Consider the following 20051-nt stretch of genomic DNA (forward strand, 5'->3'; position numbering starts at 1 on the left):
GGCCGGCAATATCGTTTTAACCGGATTACCGATAATTTTATTCTTAATAAATTAGCAATACTTATTTTTCTCCGTGTTGCATATCTAAACCAATTGGGGGTGCCATAAACCCATTGGCACCATTAATTCTTAATAATAAAAAAATATTATTGTTATTCTTTTCGCTTTGTTACTTTCCTAGTAGGTGGGAATTTGTTCATTTTTGATAGCATGATGCATTATTTTACACTTCAACATGATTTGAGCTTAAAATTATGCCCTTTTCATTAGAAAAAACCATTCTAATAATGCAATTAATTTATTGAAATGTGTGGAGATAATCGATTGGATCCATACAATACATTCGAATGGAAATCAATAAGTGCAGAACTACAAACCAAGGTTCACGAATGCCGATGATGCAAAGGCAGGATTTGATGCGGTATCACATTCGGAAACGCTTGGGACGCGTGAATAGTGTGAACCTTCGCAACCTTGAGGAGATAATCCTCTTTGGTTACGCCATCATCCTTTCGTGTCGTCCAAATAATTAGTTTCGTGAATGACGCCAAACCAAAAAAATAACGCTAAATAAGCAGCGCTTTTTTCTCATATTATTATGATCATTTCTGAGAATGTTTTTGTGTATACAACAGACATTATTTTTTTTTAAAGTTAACACGCTTGTTTAAGGAGGTTCCTATATACATAGGCATTATGCGGACTTAGCTTAAATGAATACACAATAAAAACTTTTGTTGTGTCTGTTTTTAGTAAGCAGTCAAAAAAATATGCATGAAGCATATATTTACTACATAAAGTTTTTTATAGCAACGTTTTTGTAGCTACGTATTTTTGTAGGTAGGTCTATTATTATTAAGATACCTACATATAGTTAAAACTAGTTACATAATAATATCTTCTTCAATAATCACAAAATCATTTTATGGCTTCATTTTGAATAAATTAACAGTTATTATTATTATTTATTTGGTACAATATTTTTTTTACATTTCAAAGTTTTCCAGTAATGTTGGCCTCACTGGGTGGCTTGCCCGTGCTGAGGCCTTCATTTTATAATATGAAAATATAATCTACATAATACATTTAAAGAGAAAATAATACATTTAAAATATAATCTTGTGTGTTTGTGAGTGATGTGTGTTTATATTGGTTTTGTGTGTTACGTGTAGGTTTTATTTTTATTTTATGCTATGACATTTTGGTAATATTGTATTTTTTGTTCTTTAATCTATTTTGTAATTTTGTGTGTGAATTTATTTTTATTTTCCTCAATTTAAATTTCAACTTTTACACTGTTGAAAGCTTTTATAGCATGATATTGGTAGTCCGAAGCTTGAATTAGTTAAAATAATAGTTTTTTCTAAAAAAAATAGCTTGCAGATAAAGGTTTTTATGGAATTAGAAATAAGTAATACTTGAAGTGGGGAAGGGAAGGAAAGTAGAAATAAGAAGGTGGGGAAATAATTATGCCCAATTATAGAAAAATCACAAAGCATAATATATCTCGGGGTAGTAATTGGTAAAAATATTAGATTTGACCTACATTAAAAAGGTATCAATCTAAGAAAAGTGGTAAATAAAACGGACTAAAAAATGTATAGAATATGAAATTATAGTATGGAGATCTGCTGTATCTAAGTATATACATTACCTGAACACAATTCAAAAAGACATCATAAAGACGATACTGAAAGTACCCATAAGAACGCCTTCGATTGAAATTTTCAATAGTTTTGAAGTACCAAAAGTACAACAAATATTTGCTAAAAATATACTAACTATTCTAAAGTAAAAATTCTCTAAAATACCGCGTATTTATCACACTAGGTCAAATCACAATGACATAAAAACATATTCCAGGTCATTAAACCACATTCGGACAAAGAAACTAAATTTACTGTGCGACAAAACTCAACAACATCCTCCCCCCAGATATAAAGCCAATAGAAAATTTGAATGATTACAAATAAAGAATAAAAATCTGAATGAAAGAGATTAATGAGAAAAACATCAAAAACTACATAAAAAACAAATAAAACAGAAATTAATAACTTTAGTCCGCCTAAGCACAGGTCACCCTAGTGAGGAGGATAAAGAAATGCAATTTAATTTACATATATTCACTATCATATTTTGTATGTAAAATGGTTAAATAGTCGCTCTAATAAAAAATTAAAAAATTAAAATTAAATGTTAACATGTGGTCATCAAAGACGGCTAAAGCCATTTCAATCAACGTTTTGTTTCCGAATATTGATATTTAACCAGGGTGATTCTGAGATAACCTCCCACTTCGAATACCTTTAATTCTGTTAGATGAGTTTGAGATAATATAATGTATTATGTATTATAAAAGTGTATTTTTATCCCGCGACCTCCTTAGCCTAAGTCAGATTTCTCAACAAAACGTAATCTAGGCGCTAAGCCTTACGGTAAAGACGAGGTGAAATGATTGGATTATAAATTATAGAAACGGCTTATGGAAATCGATTAAAAATAAACCATCTCCGCGGCAGAATGCCTACCTGTATAATATTATGAATCCCATGATAATAAAAGCCCATAATTCATGGAACGGTGACTTGTTCGGGGTTATGAACTCCAGAACTATAATCCTCCAAAGGATTGGTACATTATTGTATTAGATTAGTTTAATTCTGTCTATACGTTGCCACAGAAAAAAACAACACCTACTGTTTTAACAAAGAAAAAAAAATATTTGTAAATAATTTAAACATAAAAATACCCTTTGTAGAATCACTGCACCCAGATTGATCCACACATAAAAAACTTTAAAATTCGCCAATCTTTTCCGTCTAAAATGTCAGAGTTTCAGGTCAACACAATTATTTTCACCTTCACCGTAATTTCCATCACGAGCTATAAAACTGTGAATAATTCATTTACTGTGAAAAAAACATGATTATTTTTTATGTATTCTTATGTATTATTGTTTGGGCCATATTTTTCAATCATTTGATAAGAAATACGTATCGGAGAAAGATTTAATATGTTGTGTAGTAACTATAAGAATTATTGAAAAATATTATTTCGGGTTTGATGTGTTGTACCTACGTAACATAAATAAATAAATTGGACATTCTTTTAATATATTCTGAACATATATAAATAATTTATAGCGCCGTTCTGATAATAGTTGGTGGTGTTTATTTGTCAGCATCGTTGCCTTCGATTCTCGTCCGTGGAAATTTTGTACCCGTATTTAATTAAAAAAATATTTTATATTCTTTCATTTTTCAAGGGTCTGTGCTAGTGATGTAATTTTACAGTGTGTAAGCTTTGGATACACGGGTAGAAGCACAGACATAGGAATTAATAGACGAGAAGATAATGGCGAGGGGTAAAATCAACTGTTGAAGAACGAAGGGGGTGAAGCTGACTGTGATTCGTCAATAAATCAATCTGACAGTAAATAGGCATCTCGCATTATAATATCACCATTTACTTCTTAAAAGTAAAATCTGCTTTTGAATGAATAGACATTTTTACATGGGAGCGCAAATTACTCGCCACGTTATGAACAAATTTGCGAAGTCCAAATTCGGCAAAAAAATTCGGTTCTATTTTCAGAGTCGAATATTTCGTTTAAGTATTTAGTTAAGACACTTTTATAAATGTTCATAATTTACTTCCCAGCAACCAACCAGCTTTGTGTTTCGCGTCCAGACGTTTCTCGATGTGATAGTATATTATGTTTCTACAACTGATCCATATTATACGATGTGAATATGCTTAAAATAAAGTAAAATAATGCTTATATATGGAATGTAATACGACAATTGGGTTTATTCTCTTTTTCACATCTATTTTTACAAGTTTTCATAGCACAAGTCAACATTTTGCCGTGTTATTTCGTAAAATGAACCGATTATGCCTCGACCATAGTTCGCACAAGAATGATGACGTCACGTTTTCAAATTTCACTTGAGGCCATACGTGAGCACAGCCGGCTCCAATGGAACCGGTATGGGGAGTGGGGATAATACGATTTTAATCACTTAGGGCAGGTCTACTAATATTCATATGTCTATGGGTAGAAGCAATATTTATTCTCAATCATAAAACATTGCCTTCCGTGAAATGGTCTCTAAGCCACGCCACTGCGATCACACATCGATAAATAAGATTTACACTAAACGTGAGCATGGTAATAAAATGGTTTCAGACCGGTTTACGGTGGGTAGCCATGCTCCAACCATTTAATCCATGTACCTGTGTATCTTCTTTGTTTCCAAATACATAATAGCATTATTATTTATCATCATGACCATTCCGTGTGCATTCACCGTAGTTCATTCGGAATTTCTAAATTCAGATTTTAACTTAGTTATACATAATAAATATTATATCTATATACAATGTGTTTACAGCTAAGCCTTTTTTATTCAATTGCTCTCTGATATTGTTATTTAGGTAGTCGAAAGTTTGTGACAAAAAATAAGTTTTTTTTTTTAATTTATCGGTTTGACGCTTGCGCTTACGATGCTTGAGCGAGGAGCGAATGAATGAAGGAGTGTAAGGAGAATATATTACGCAAACTTGAATGGTGACAGAAGTCGGGGATGCCCGAGGAAATTTAATCTAATTATTATTTAATTTTTATCATTTTGATCAAGTGTGTATGTTTCTGCAAATTCACAAACAATGCTTGAACTCGCGGAAGATGCTATTGCAATACCGGGCAGCGCTTCATTGCTATTCATTTAGTTATTACCTTCGGACAACAATCTTCGAACTACGCATTTAAGCGTGTAGAACGCTCTATCATTAGAAAGATAACAAATACTCAATTGCAGAAACACAATAATAAAAATTCAAAAGCCTACATCGCACGGCAGCCGTTGATTAGCAGTAATAAAAAAATTGTTTGGCAAACTTGTATTCTTGTTTATGTTCGTAAATACTATAACGTTGGATCTTTCCATATTCTGCAATATCATTAAACTTGCAATTCTTCTGATTTTTAATGCGAATACCATACAAGAATTTCAATAAGGAACTCTAGTCATTCAATATTGAAAAAAAATCGATATTAAACTTCTAAATAGGTACGTAGGAATGTACCTATTGGTATTTTAGCTAAACGTTATACATTTTAATTTTTCAAATTTAATTTAAAAAGCAACAAATGTATGGTGTGTCGGGAGTGACGTCACCGCTTTCGTCACTTTTTCGTTTCACAGGTCAGTATTCAGAACTCAGTATTGGCTGAAGTTTATATGGCATAATTGGATTTTTTTTTGTTAAATTTAAAATTGCAAAATGTCGGTATCTCTTCACTATTGTTTTGCATTGTACTGAAGGGTAAAAACGCGTTTTTAATGTAAGTTTTCAAATTACTATAAAAATAATCTTTAAGTAGGTACTTAAAGTAATTTTAAATTAAATTTATAGTAAACCATAGCTTTAGTAATAAAATTAAGTACTTATTTAGAAATTTTAACTCCAAGAATAATAACAATATTCAATAGTTTATCACAATTTCGATGGTTGTTTTTTTTTTTTATTTTCCCATGATTTTATCATTATATTTACGTTATTATTATTTAACGCCAGTAAATTATAAAACTTATAAAATATTATTGTAAAAAAAGGAACCTAAATAAAGTTCCATGAACAATAAATCCAAAACCATTAAATCCATGGAAAACTGACAAGCAACAATCTAAATACAAAACCAGAATGAAGGAAGTACTCGCAAATACTCAGCATGTTGTCAGAAGCCTCCGATGCAGTGATGTTAACAACGCAGGGCGTTTTGATGTGATGGAAATTCAATTAATTTTTAAATAACGGTTTATTAATTCTAAATATATTTATATTTAATTTAAACCTATATATTCAGAATGAGCCTTTGTTGATCTTTATAAATAGGTATACTTTTTTTAACCACAATATGTTTCACAGGAATTTCCTTATTGCCCTCAAATGTCCAGTGAGACTATATTATAAATTATAACGAGGTTGTGTGGCTGAAAGGACATAGGGAATAGGAAGGAGGGAAGTTCCTGGCGATTCAGATCTGGTCTCCAAACCCGTCTAAATACATTTCATGTAACTTTTCTATTCTGAATTGTGGTCTTTAAAGATTGAAAAACGGAGAAAATTAATAAATATTTGTTAATTGTAGACAATGTAGACCTACCAAACCTAACTGCACATTTTATTTACGTATTTAGAGAAAATTTTATTTGGTTTGACTGATTTTAGGCTCGTGTAAGAGATTGAGTCAATGTATTGTAATATACGTTTGAGTTAAATCACAGAAAGTGATTTACGGATTTTACCGATAACATTCAACGGATTATAAATTTTAATTTAGTTAGCATCAATTTAGTCCACAGACGAAACTTGCACGTGACTTGATGTAGGTTGATTATTTATATGAGTGGTGGTGCATAATGACTTGTGTACACTGATACCATTAATACTCCTACAACACGTCAGATTTGCCACCAAGGTCACAAAAATGACTTTATAAAAAAATATTTAGCAGAAAAACAAACTTTTCTCTGGCTTATTTATTACTAACAAGTCGGGGACGTATAATATATTTCTCTCCTATGTTTATTTTATTGTTAACGATAAATAACAGGCGCAATTCATTACGTGTGGTATTTTATTGCACTCTACAAACGCCTTTTGTGCACTCGCAAGTGCTGAATTTCGGATTCTCGCAATTTTCAGAACAATCGGTCGGTAATTTTATAGCAGAATTTCATATATAGAAAAGCTGTCAAGAGATTATACTCTTCTAGGAAATAAATAAAATTACTTGTAATTACATTGTTAGGTAAAAAAAATTGAACACAAATGTATGTTATACAGATAGGTAAGGTATATAAGAAGTAGATATGATTTGGGGTGGCGGATCTTCACAGGGGACAGTGGGAACAGTCGTCGCCATACATTCCCATATAAACCTACCAAAAGACAATCTACACAACAAAAAAATCTTTCCAAAAAAAAAAAACAATTAGCCTTTCGAGAAATCTAACATAAAAATATATTCCTGATTATCTTGAATTCTCGATTGTCTTGAAGTTTATTTGCGTAGTATTTTACTTGAGAGTCCTTTGACGTATTTCTCAGTGCTCAGAAACTACTGTGCACATTGTGATATCCCTATGTGTCCCTCTAAGCATTTCGGAAAATCCCTTAATTTCTTGCGTTTTTTCTCGATCGTTGGAAATCGGCGACACCGCGCATGCGCATTTGTATGTGAATTTAGAATATCTGGGGGACAGATCATTATTACTTTACGTAGTTTCGGGCGGGAATCGAAAGTGTTCAATTTAAGTTCAATGTCAATCTAGCGAGATATATATATATTTTTTCATAATTCTATGTAATAAATTTGGTACATGCGTATGGAGATTTAAACTTATTTTGTATTTAGGCAGCCGATTAGGTGCATAACTTATTTGCAACATGTTTGTTTGATTAATTTCATATTATAGTCTCAGGGTAGTGAGAATTAAGTACAGCACGCGTAAATACTATCGGACCCCACCAACAAAGAAGTGATCGAGCCGCCAATGATGATTTGAATGTTATTCATTCGATATTTCTACTTAAGAACATATATAAAATCACTGAATAGAAAGAAGTGTAAACTAATTGTCACCGGCTTACACAAGACCTTTCGAATCTTCTGTCTCAGACAGGCCAATGAAATATATTATTTATTCAAGATAGGATTTAAAATTGGGTATTTGTTTGTCTTTTAAAGAAAGGAATAATTGGACTTGCAACGGGCATACAGACAAACCCACTTCTATTGGTTATCATACATACATATTTATGTTCAAAATTGTAAATGGTAGTATAGACAGTCCTGATTTAATTAACCTCATTGAATTTCATATACCCACGAGAGCTACTCGTTCTAAAATTTTGTTTAAATGCAACAATATCAGGACTGAGTATTCCAAACACTCGCTTGTACCTAGGTTGCATGAAGTTAGTAATAGATACGCAGATGTGGCAGATCTATTTAACTGCACGCAAGGTAGGTACAAGAGGGCTATGCTATCAAATCTTTTCAATCAATATTAATTTAATCTAATTCTACCTTATTTGCACTATAGAAACTTATGTACTTGTATCTCTTGTTTACTTACTTACTTACTCTCTAATGTCATTTCACAATCAAATGCCACATATATTTGTAATTCTTTTTTAAAAATATTTCTACGATTTTAACTGTGACATGTTATCATTGTTTATGGTATATTTATACCGTTGATATTAAATAAATAAATAAATACCTCTTCTGTAGCACAACCCATTTTTAAATATGAAGGACTTTTTAACAAAAATTGTTCAGCACAAACAAATAATAATAAAATGTGTGATTGTCGTGTATGTGTGATAGCCTTCCTAGCATGTTTTACTTCAATCGAAATCTCAAGACTGATAAATTAAATATCTCGCTTATTACGGAAACGGTAGCCAAGTACGTAAACCTATCAGGAACAGAACAGGTTGGAGATTATGATTGAGAGCGGCGCGGCATACCTACTACCTACTCGAGGTACCTATCTATCCGAAGTAGAGTGTGGCTCGGAAATAAGGAAGGAAAGAAGTAAGTTAGTCGGCTATTGCTTTCAATCGAGGGCCCCGATCAGCAGATGAATGGAACCAAATAAAATGGTTCACGTTATTTTCCAGAGAGAAACTATAGCTGATGTTTGCAGCGTTGCGTTCTGCACTCGTTTTCCCACCGCTAAAATTTCTCGTATTTATTTCAAAACCTTTTATTATTTTTCTGCATTTTTATTTTTGCTAACTCAATTCAATTCTATTACATTTTGGAGGCAAGTATGCCGGGAACCATTAATTGGATAACTAACTCCTCAAAAGTGATTCGCTTCGTTTGGTGACTTTGGGCCCTGGTCATGGAGTGAAGTTTATCCAGGTCGTGTCGAACTTGATCGGGAGAAGCGGGTTAGGGGAGATCCTTTTACCAATTCAGGCGGACTCTCCAGACCCCCTTGCAACCGCAGTAGCAGGAATGGTTTCATATGTCTGTCACTCCTGGACACACGATCCCCAGATTCCTACTCACCTCGAATACCTTTCCCCACAATAGAACTTCCTTTTATTCCTTTCCTTAAAAATAATCTCCACAAAGCGTCTCAAAAGAAGAAAGTGGAATTATTGAAAAAAAATATCGAAGTAAGCAATGCATTGAAATTGGTAGCAATAAGTATAAGTTTATGTACAATCTGAACAAACATCACAAAAAATAATCATTTTGGATGAAAACCCACCTTTGTTTTCTGTACAAAAGATGGCTATCTGACAGAATTACTATATAGAGAAAACGCGATCAAGAAGAACAGTTTTTTTTATGTACTTAAAATTTTATTATTGCAAGTACGTAAGTAGGTCCAATTCATATAGATTAGAGGTACATAACTAATAACTAATAATATGTAGTATGTTTGATAATTAACTGCATTTGTAGGAGAGTTTTAATACACGCTGTTAAAAAAATAATATATTTTTTTAAACACGAATATTTACTTCACATGTACTTGATGATTTTAAATGGAAACAATGTTTGTGAATATAAATTATGTAGTTGTCAAAAAAGAGTATATTTAGGTAAACTTGAGGATATTCTTGTAAAACTAACTTAAATTAATTACAATCACTACAAAATTCAATTGTTAAATTAATAGTTTCAAAAAATATTTTTTTACATAGATGTAGACGAAATATTGATTCAGCAAATATCTGACTCTGAATATAAAAATAAATTGGAACATGAACACAACACAAGGTTCACAAAGAATGAAGGCATGCTTGTTCCAAAATATAACAATAATTCCCAAATAGATTCACATGTTTGCTGAAAACATAATCTCATAATTAGAAATACTTTATGATAGTTATCACTATTGATCAATAGTTTTTTTCATGTAGATTTAGTGTTATTTTAGACAATGTGTGCCAATAATAATAATCTGAATATCTTATAAGTAGTAACAATATTATATATGTTTATAATTAGTCATAATATTATGTATATATATATTTACATTGTAATTGAACATGACATCTTGTTGACAAACTGCTTAATTGTAGTTAACGGGATAAAACTTAAAAGAACAATAAAAAAGTCATTCATAAATAAAAGAATCACGCTCTCTGCAGTACGTATCTATATAATTAGAATGTTGCTAATGCAAAATATGATCCATCACAGATCGCAAATCTATAATATTTATTCATAGTTGAAAATAACTTTTTGTGTTTTAATCATTTTTGATGTATGTTAATGTGCCATGGCTAGTAAACAAAGAAATACATTTTGGGTACAAGGTGTAACTCACAAATCTCCGTTTTAGTCAATATTAAAGATAAATACAGTTATTTCGAATCGCGCCTTTTGGTTTGAATTAAAAATTTGTATTAAGTTTGGTTCAAAGTATATTGTTTTACTAATTACACGCGTATGACCCGTCACGATATGCCCTTAAAATATGAAAGGTTACATCATGTCAATTGACATTTTACTCCAATATAATTTAAATAAATACGCTTTTTTATCATATTCCCGTAACGTAAAAAAGATTTTCGAAAAATATTTGGCTAAAATTGAATTTGCTTGCAAATAAGACTTTAGTTGCGAAACTGGGTTATTATTTTAATAATAACACTTGAACGATGAACTCCGACGTCATTAAAGTGCACAAGAACGTAACAATTTTCTTTAAATTTGAAATGTTCTTTTATCATAAATTAAGACATGACGCCATTTGGTAGTTAATTTTTTTTTAAATATATACCTCAAAAATTTCGCAAAAATAGTCGGGCTACGCCGGGTAGTAATGATTAAGGCTATGTATAATAACAAAATGATACAAAGATTGCTGAGCACACAGCGTGATGATGAAAATACAAACAACAACAACAACAAAATCAAAATGTAATCGCAGCATTAATTCGCAATAGAAATAAAAACAAAAGTCAAGAGATTGCGGGATCAGTTTAATATGCGCTGCTAAGTTGTGTATTGTAATGTAGATTGAAGTTTTATAACAACCTTTATAGTCATGGGAAGAACATTAAATGGTTATATAAATGCAGATTCAACACCTGATTATATTTCCTGATTAATTTTGAAAGCAGCCCATCACTTCCCCCTTAGACGAACCGCCGATCACCAATGTTGTCGACTTCAAGAATACGTTGGAATAATAGCTAGAATTACCGTTTGAAAAATCGTCGTGAAATACCTGTATTTATTTTAATTATTGATGCCCACATGCTAACGGTTAGTTCGCCTGGATTATTATTAATATTTATTCATAAATCCACAATTCAATATTCGAAACTCTTTGTAGTCGATAAATACTTACGTTACAAAGGTATGAAAAAAAATATAAATAAACAATATAAATATTATAACAATATAATATATTTGTTCAGTAAAACAAAAAGTTTTTCAAATTCTCTTGTTTTTAGTTAGCATTTTCAGTCATGAAGGATTTACAAATTATATGCAATACAGTGCGATGTTTTACTCTCGTATTATTTGCTTTACCAGCAACTTAAGCTAATCAAAATTGAAAGATCCAGTTTATGTGTCTATCATTAAAATGCACATATTTTTACGGTTTTAAACCTAAAATGTTTCGAATTAATCATCAACAGAGCAAACCGTAAGGATTATATTTATTGGGATAAGCGTTAACCAGTTTCAAGATAATATTATTTAAAACACACAGTTGACGAGAATTCTCTAAGCACCAACGAATCACAAATTCAAAACGAGTTTTTACTCGTGTGGCATCTGTAAGGTCGGCTGTCAGGTCGTGAGTTTATAAAGAAATACTTTTAAAAAATACGATATAAATTAATTAATATAAAATTGCTTACTCGTAGTTAGTAATTTTGTTTGTTTAAAATGTAATGAGAAATAATGCAACGTTGGGTATTATTATGTGACTGATTTCTATTTTGTTTTGTGTATACTTTCATGAAAGACTGAATATGCGTTATCACGATATGAAAATTAATGACCACTCATTACGAGATGAAAAGTGTTTAGATATAATGACTAAGTTATACGATGCATTCAGTAAAATACTTTTGAAGTTTTAATAACTTACTGTTAGTTTGTCGCGTCCTTCCGGAAGTAGTTCCGACCACTATTACAAAGAGATATCAAGTCTTAGATAAGATTTCGTCCTTGTGAAGTAGGCTGCAAGGGTCCTTTTGTGTTTGTCCCTCAAGAGGTACCGCTGATCGCAGGTGAGAGGTGATGCTCCCGCGGCGGCAGAGCGACAACTGAACCTGCGGCCGGACCTCGCGTGGTTTTATATGGTGGCGGAGGTGTTACTCCCCCCCTCCCATCGCGCCTCGTGGGGAAAACTCAGTGGTTAAAGCAGAGCTTCCCTGTGGAAAACTGATTGTCGGATTCAGGCAGTTTGGCTTATCAGTATGTCCACCTGACACGACGGAAGCTATTGTGAACTTCATTGTTTATTCATTCAAAGTTTTCTTGAATCACTTTCTCAGAAACACTGTGAAATAATCGAAACCTCATAGTCTCGTAGTCATCTATTCTTCTGATGTGGGCATTATCAATATATTAAGCTATTTTACGGTGCAGTAAATATTTTGATGTGAAACATCTTTCGGCGCGACTAGGGGTTAACACCGACTCTTGCATAGCAAACGTGACAAGGCGGAACGAAACTCTTGCTCGGAAATAGGAAGAGGCTCTTGTGACGTCAACCTCGTGACTCGTCGGCTCTTTCCACCCGGTCGCCAAAACTATGTGCGGAATATTTTCTTCTATTCTCACTGAAATTGGGAATGGTTCTATTCTAAATTATGACGAATTTTAATTAATTTGTAATACATTTATTTGTGTAATTTTAATAATAATAATAAAATTGTTAAATTATCAAAAATATATAGACTTTGTATATATAGACTTATTATAATAAAACAAATAAAAAACTTTATTCCACTTAATTTTATTTTGACCGTAACCGGTTTCAGCTCGTCAAAGCCATCTTCAGACTGGTACACAAAATTCTTAGTCTACGGTTTATATACACAACATATGGGGGAGGGGGGAGAGGGGTAGTTTAAAGGGTTTTAATAGTAACAAATAAAATTGATTGATTGAAGATGGCTTTGACGAGCTGAAACCGGTTACGGTCAAAATAAAATTAAGTGGAATAAAGTTTTTTATTTGTTTTATTATAATATATTATAATGGAATTCCACCAAGAATTATCGGTCTCAAAAATATAAATATTAACCTAAAAGTGGTTGTTTAGGGATGGTGGGAACATTATTAATATTTAATAATAATAATAAGAATTTATTCCAGAATGTATGCAGGGGTAGTGCAATGCAATACATTCTATATTTGAAAAAAAAAATTGTGTTTCCTTTTTCATATCCAGGCTGTCATATTTTCCTATACCTAGTATCTACCTAATTTAATTAATATCCGACTGTATTTAAAGCCACAGCATTTAGAATTTTTGCCGATATATAACATATTTCTTTTTAGCACCTTGAGTTAAGATCCTAAACAATATATGTTATATTTTAAGATAATGTCTATACATTTGTTAAGCAAAAACGCTTAATAAATTTAAATATTTAATATGTCGTAGGGATAAATAAAATCACAGTGTATTGTTACATGCAACTTAAGCTCACTCTTGTGAGGTGTCACATAAGAAAATATTTTTTTAAGAGCACTTGATGTGAGATATTTGCTCTATTTCAAACAAGTCGTGTTTTATTCAATATGTTCACCATTTTCGCTTAGTTTTGATATTATTTTTTTTTAATATTAGCGCGCTGCTTATAAAATTCTTAATTACATATCTCCCTTACAAACCATCTTTGAAAGTTTCTACGGAGCCTTACTCGTTAATTTCTTTTCTACTATTTGTTAAGATATTCCGTGCAGCCCAAATGACAAATAACAAATAATGAAGTCCACGGGACGTCTTCCCTCCGAAACTGTCGCAAGTATTTTATGCAGAAGTCTGTCTTCCGGCATTTTGAATAGGTACATGTCCAATACACCTCATTTTTAACCTTTCTATGAAGAGAAGCAGGGAATCGAGGGTCAAAACATTTCGGATTTACATACTGATTCGTATCGATCCTTTGCTCTACTTTACCAGGTAATGTTGCGGAAAGCCTATACATAATATATAAATATTCTTTTTTTTTTTCCTAAGATTTCTCATCTTAATAATGCATAAATGAGTAATAATAATAAAAAGAAAGAAAATCTGTGTAGAGATAAATAGAAATTTGGAAAAGGATTATTTGCTCACGAATTGTAATTGACTGTTAGTAAAAGTTTTTTGAAAAATTAAGTATAAAGGAAGATTTAAAATAATTTAAATAAGGCTAAAAAACTATTTTTGCATGTTGGCAAGGAATCATGGAAATGTTGAAGTTTAGTGAGTATTTGGTGTAATTGCGCGAGTAATCGCCGAGTTATTGGATTGGTGTTGTTGGCTTCTATTTGAAGAAGCATATAATGCCTGGTACGCCTCATTGGAGTATTTAAACCAATGACGGATAGCAATTCAAGAATATCTATCGAAGTTTAGTGGGTATTTGTTGTGATTGTGAGTTATTTGCTATATGGTTGTGGTTGGCTTCTATATGAACTTTGTTAGATTCACTAATCGTGCCATTTCTTCCCGGGGCACACCGTGCATCAAGGACCATTGTACTGAACATAAACTAAACAAAAAAGCAAATAATTGTAAAAGTTTTAATTTGTAAAGTGTAACTCTCCCAGAAAATTCTTAACATTATGATTTTCACCATTAATGGTTGGTAAAACTGGTAACTATACAGTCAATTCAAATTATAGACATTAACAGTTCTAGTTACACTTTCGCAATTATATCTGTTCCTCTTGCAATTCTTCCTAACCCTTAGGTACATACTTATCTTTCTTGATTCACACTCGATCATTCATCAACTTTTTGTGTACACATTAAGTTTTCTTACTTTAGTAACTTCCCAGTGAGTCTGGTACATATCACGGTGATGTGATCAATACATTGTTTTATCACATATTAGGAAAATCCGCTGTCACGCCTGGCAGTAGGTCATAAGGTTTCTATTTCTACGCAGATAGAAACAAATGATCCATCAATTTAATTATCTAGTATTTGTCAATATGATTGGTTGAATAAACCTGGGATTATCAGCTGTATTTGTTTGCTGAAAAAAAAGTAGTCGGTAGGTACTCTTGTTTGAGTAAACAGAGAATTCCATTGTTTTTATGTGAACACCGCACAAGAGCTGCTCCCAATGATCTGGAGCTAATTAGAGTAGGTTGTGAGGGTCGTTTTGGGAACGGAAAGAAGATGGGGAAGAGGAAGGTGTAGAAATACTTGGCTATTTCGACAGAGTCAATTTTACAAGGGCGATACTGAGAGTATATTCCACCACCACTGTTATCGCTGTTATTAGTTACAAATCTTTTTAGACTCTACTGGCTATTCAACAGAACAAGAAAAAATAAGCACTATAGGTACTCGTATATACAGAAAATGTATTTCTTCACTTCAAATTAATGTTAAAATTGTGATTAATTACATTGGAATTAAGTAATATATATTACGTATACTTACGGTGGACCGGTCGAGTGTGGAGAATTTTTTATCGTTATATCGTATTCGGCGTACGCGGTATCGATGCTCTGTCATGTACTTAATTTAATATTTCAAATAAAAAAATAAATATTTAAAAGTACACAAATATTTAGTACACCCACAACCACATTGAATTTTGATAATAAAAAAAATCCATCAGAATTAATTATCACTTATTTTTTAACTTATCTATTGCACAGTTAATGAATAGATGATATTAATTATATAAATGTAAAAACCTCTAATGGGCGTAAATAAATCAGTTAATCCCTTTTTTATTGTTCCTTTAGGTTTTATTCAGCAGTTTGAAAACACAAATAATGAGATTAAGTGCAAAAACAAATTAACTGAAGCTGTTCCTTTGTGTAGTATAAGCTTCAGACTCAAAAATGACAGAAAAATATAATTAATGTAAACAAGTGAAAAAAATCTGCTAAACGTTTTCACAACTCGTTCTAGAGTTCAAAAACTCGGCTGTGGATTTGCTGGTTTCCACCCTCCAACAACATGTGTCTCTTCAAGACCTAATCAAGATCCATGTTTACTGCTTTCTCTCCTAAAAAAACCTTCCGCATAGCATCCCAAAAGGGGCAACATAGGCCTTGAGGGAAAATATTTTCGTTACGGCCTCCTGTATGGAGTAATGTCAAAAAATGCTGCAATGAAAGACCTCCCTGTTCTGGCCAGAACTTAGACAGATATTGAATTTCGGATCAAATAAGAACTGCCTTCGTTACTGCTATACCTACAACAAGATGTTGACTTAATTTCACAGAGTGATACATCTCGCATCCACAAGACGTAAGAGTAAAATTCGCCGTGCTCGAATATAGAAATTAACTGCTCTCACTTCTAGCAAGCGGTTAATAGTCGATCCAAACAATTTGGAATACATTTCAATAAACTTAAGGAGTTTTAAACTTATAGTTAACCCGCAAAAAATAATAATTAAAAAACACGTTAGATTTAAAAAAAAACGGATAGCGAGTACTTGGAATATATTTCATTGAATGCCGGAAGATCTGAAGCAATTAGCAATTGAATTGATAATACCAACAAAATTGCTTTTTAAATTGTTTCCAGTACCAAATATTGATGATATATTTAAGCAAACTTCTTATAAAAATGTGTAAAGAAAAAAATAACACAGATTATCAAGAATTTTACAAACTGATGAGAAATGGAAATCAATTTATTACGCCAATCTTTAAAACAACTCAAATGCAAAACCATTATATTTACCAAGCCATAAAAAACTACAATAATCTCCCTTCCGAATTGCGCTGTATTACGAACCAACAAGAACAAATAAATAAAATCAAACTTTTTTTCCAAAAAAACTTATATTAAAAAAAATATATGTACATATATATATATTATATTTTTATTTTACACATAACATAATATTATAACATTGAATCTAAGTAAGAATCGTGGCTCCCTTATCAGGCACAAGAGCTCCTCTTTTCTGATAAGGTATACATGACCAATTATGTACCTGAATATTATATTTTGCAAAATATGTATGTATTAATGTAATTATGATCTATATTAAAATAATAAAAAAAATAATAAAAAAATATTTTATTACGATCTTAAAAATAAATTGATTTTGAGGAACTTCATTCAATTGGATGAGATGGAACTGCAGTCAATACGGTGTGATTCAGCAAGTTCGGCTTTAATAATCAAGTGTGGCATCAAGAAATCGGTGCGTGGGAGTCATTTTGAATTTCACGCGCTTCGCGTCTAAGAAAATTTGCGTCCGTTTTTTTTAACAGAAATCACTAGAAAGAGTAGCAAGAGCGAGAAACAATAGTCCAACACATGACACCATAAATAATAATTAAACTTTGTATGGAAACTTTGTAAGGTCGCGGGTTCGAACCCGGCGTGCGCAAATAAATTTTATTTGATTAATTTGTGTTATTTTACAATTAATTAATTAAAATAATATATAGTATATTTGCGGCACGTTCCAGAGTGAAAGATACTACCAGTATCGCCCTGGTGTAAGACCACCATTCAGAATTGAAACGTTGCTCCAAATGGCTTTAGCCGTGTTTAGTGACTAGATCTGAATAGCCAGGTACTTCCCCACCTTCCTCTTTCCCTTCCCCACTTACCTACAGCCTCACAACATCCCCCAATTGGGGATGCCATAGTCTCACTGGCTCCAGACGGGAGCAGTTGGGACTCTTGTGAGGTATTCAATGTAAAAAAAAAAAAAAGCTCTAACAATTTTATAAGATTATTTTTTTGTATATTTAAGGTTAACCACGCCACCTGAAGATATTTCTACATAATTTTGTGTTTTTCTCATGTATTTTGGAGTCTTTCATTAAACACATTAGGGATTTTGAAATTCTGAAAATATAACAATTCACTCACTAACGCAGCAATTCATACTATACCGCATTATAATACATTGCTTAGGCAACTCTAATTGCTTTAAATATAACTTACACGATTTTCGCTTTTCTCCTTATTAAAATGTTAGAGACTTGGGACAAGAATACATATTATATTATATTTTTTATTTTACGTATTTGAAACTAGCTATACCTCAGACCTATCATAGGTCACTACAATATATGCAGCAATTCACACTATACCGCAATAGAATTCATTGCTTAGGCAACTCTAATTGCTTTAAATATAACTTACACGATTTTCGCTTTTCTCCTTATTAAAATGTTAGAGACTTGGGACAAGAATACATATTATATTATATTTTTTATTTTACGTATTTGAAACTAGCTATACCTCAGACCTATCATAGGTCACTACAATATATGCAGCAATTCACACTATACCGCAATAGAATTCATTGCTTAGGCAACTCTAATTGCTTTAAATATAACTTACACGATTTTCGCTTTTCTCCTTATTAAAATGTTAGAGACTTGGGACAAGAATACATATTATATTATATTTTTTATTTTACGTATTTGAAACTAGCTATACCTCAGACCTATCATAGGTCACTACAATATATGCAGCAATTCACACTATACCGCAATAGAATTCATTGCTTAGGCAACTCTAATTGCTTTAAATATAACTTACACGATTTTCGCTTTTCTCCTCATTAAAATGTTAGATACTTGGGACAAAAAGACAATTATACATATTATATATTTTTTATTTTACGTATTTGAAACTAGCTATACCTCAGACCTATCATAGGTGACATCTTTATAAAATAGGTATAAAAACACACGCGTATTTGAATGAAACGTTTTGTCAACATATCAAAGCAATCGGTGACGAACATTCGGAGATTTAAGATTTTGAACAAACGAACATTTAAATTTTTATTTATATTTGAATTTGAAATTAATTAGCTTTATACAATTTTGAATGCAGAATTCGTTAATAAAATTCATTAAAAAAACTGGCCGTACAGTGATAACGGAATAAAAAAAATAAAAATTTTAAAAAAAGGAATGATAATGTATAATGTTAAATAAAACAAGTACATAGATAATAAATTGTGTGTGTTCTGAACACTATACGCACTATGTAAAATATCTCAAAAGAAATCTTGCGTGCATAGTCTCTGATTCAGTCTTTACTTTCTTGCAATTTAGTGTGCTGAGGATCCTGAACACTGAATTATTCCCAAAAACTGATTCTTAAAGTTATGTTCAAGAAAAAAATAGATGTCCAAGTGATTTACTTTATAATTAATGTAATACAACAATATTGCTCTTTCAATATATTATTACTTTTTGCTGTTTTTTATAATTTTAATAAATTATTAACCTCAACACAGGCTAGTCCTAGTGAAGTTGAAATTAAAATGTGAACAATGATATGTTTTCTTCTCAAATCAATACAGTAACAAATAAAGAATTCAAAATGAGAGGCTTCATTCTCCGTAATGGTAGAGACTTTAAAAACTTCTCAACTTTCAAAAACTTGTATTCTTCTCCTTTTTTAACGTATATTTTATTTAGTTATAAATTCTAGCGAACATCTATTCTAAAACTACTATAAAATATTCTATTACCTACGTACTAGTATTTAGACTTCGCAACATTGAGACATAACCCATGAAAAACTGTAATACTTTTGGTTACCTTAACATGACATTAGACGGCCGGCATAGTCCAGTGGTAACGCATTGGACTGCCATTCCGAAGGTCGCGGGTTCGAACCCGGCGTGCGCAAATAAATTTTATTTGATTAATTTGTGTTATTTCACAATTAATTAATTAAAATTAATTAATTAAAATAATATATAGTATGTTTGCGGCACGTTCCAGAGTGGAAGATACTACCAGTATCGCCCTGGTGTAAGACCACCATTCAGAATTGAAACGTTGCTCCAAATGGCTTTAGCCGTGTTTA

The 20051-nt window shown here is 31.7% G+C and overlaps 1 protein-coding gene across 1 annotated transcript in view; it reads right to left on the minus strand.

Annotated features, from left to right (window-relative positions):
* The window catches only part of Nep2 (M13 family metallopeptidase neprilysin 2), a 79686-nt gene extending 67371 nt beyond the window's left edge, over positions 1–12315 (minus strand). Inside the window, exon 1 of the mRNA XM_089646127.1 lies at positions 12150–12315. The gene's annotated coding sequence lies outside the window, so the exon portion shown is untranslated. The remainder of the gene's footprint in view (positions 1–12149) is intronic.
* Between the last annotated feature and the right edge of the window lie 7736 nt (positions 12316–20051).

The sequence above is a fragment of the Hesperophylax consimilis genome, chromosome 23 (genome assembly GCF_061612785.1).
Source record: "Hesperophylax consimilis isolate HC1 chromosome 23, BYU_Hcon_1.0, whole genome shotgun sequence".
Lineage (NCBI taxonomy): Eukaryota > Metazoa > Arthropoda > Insecta > Trichoptera > Limnephilidae > Hesperophylax > Hesperophylax consimilis.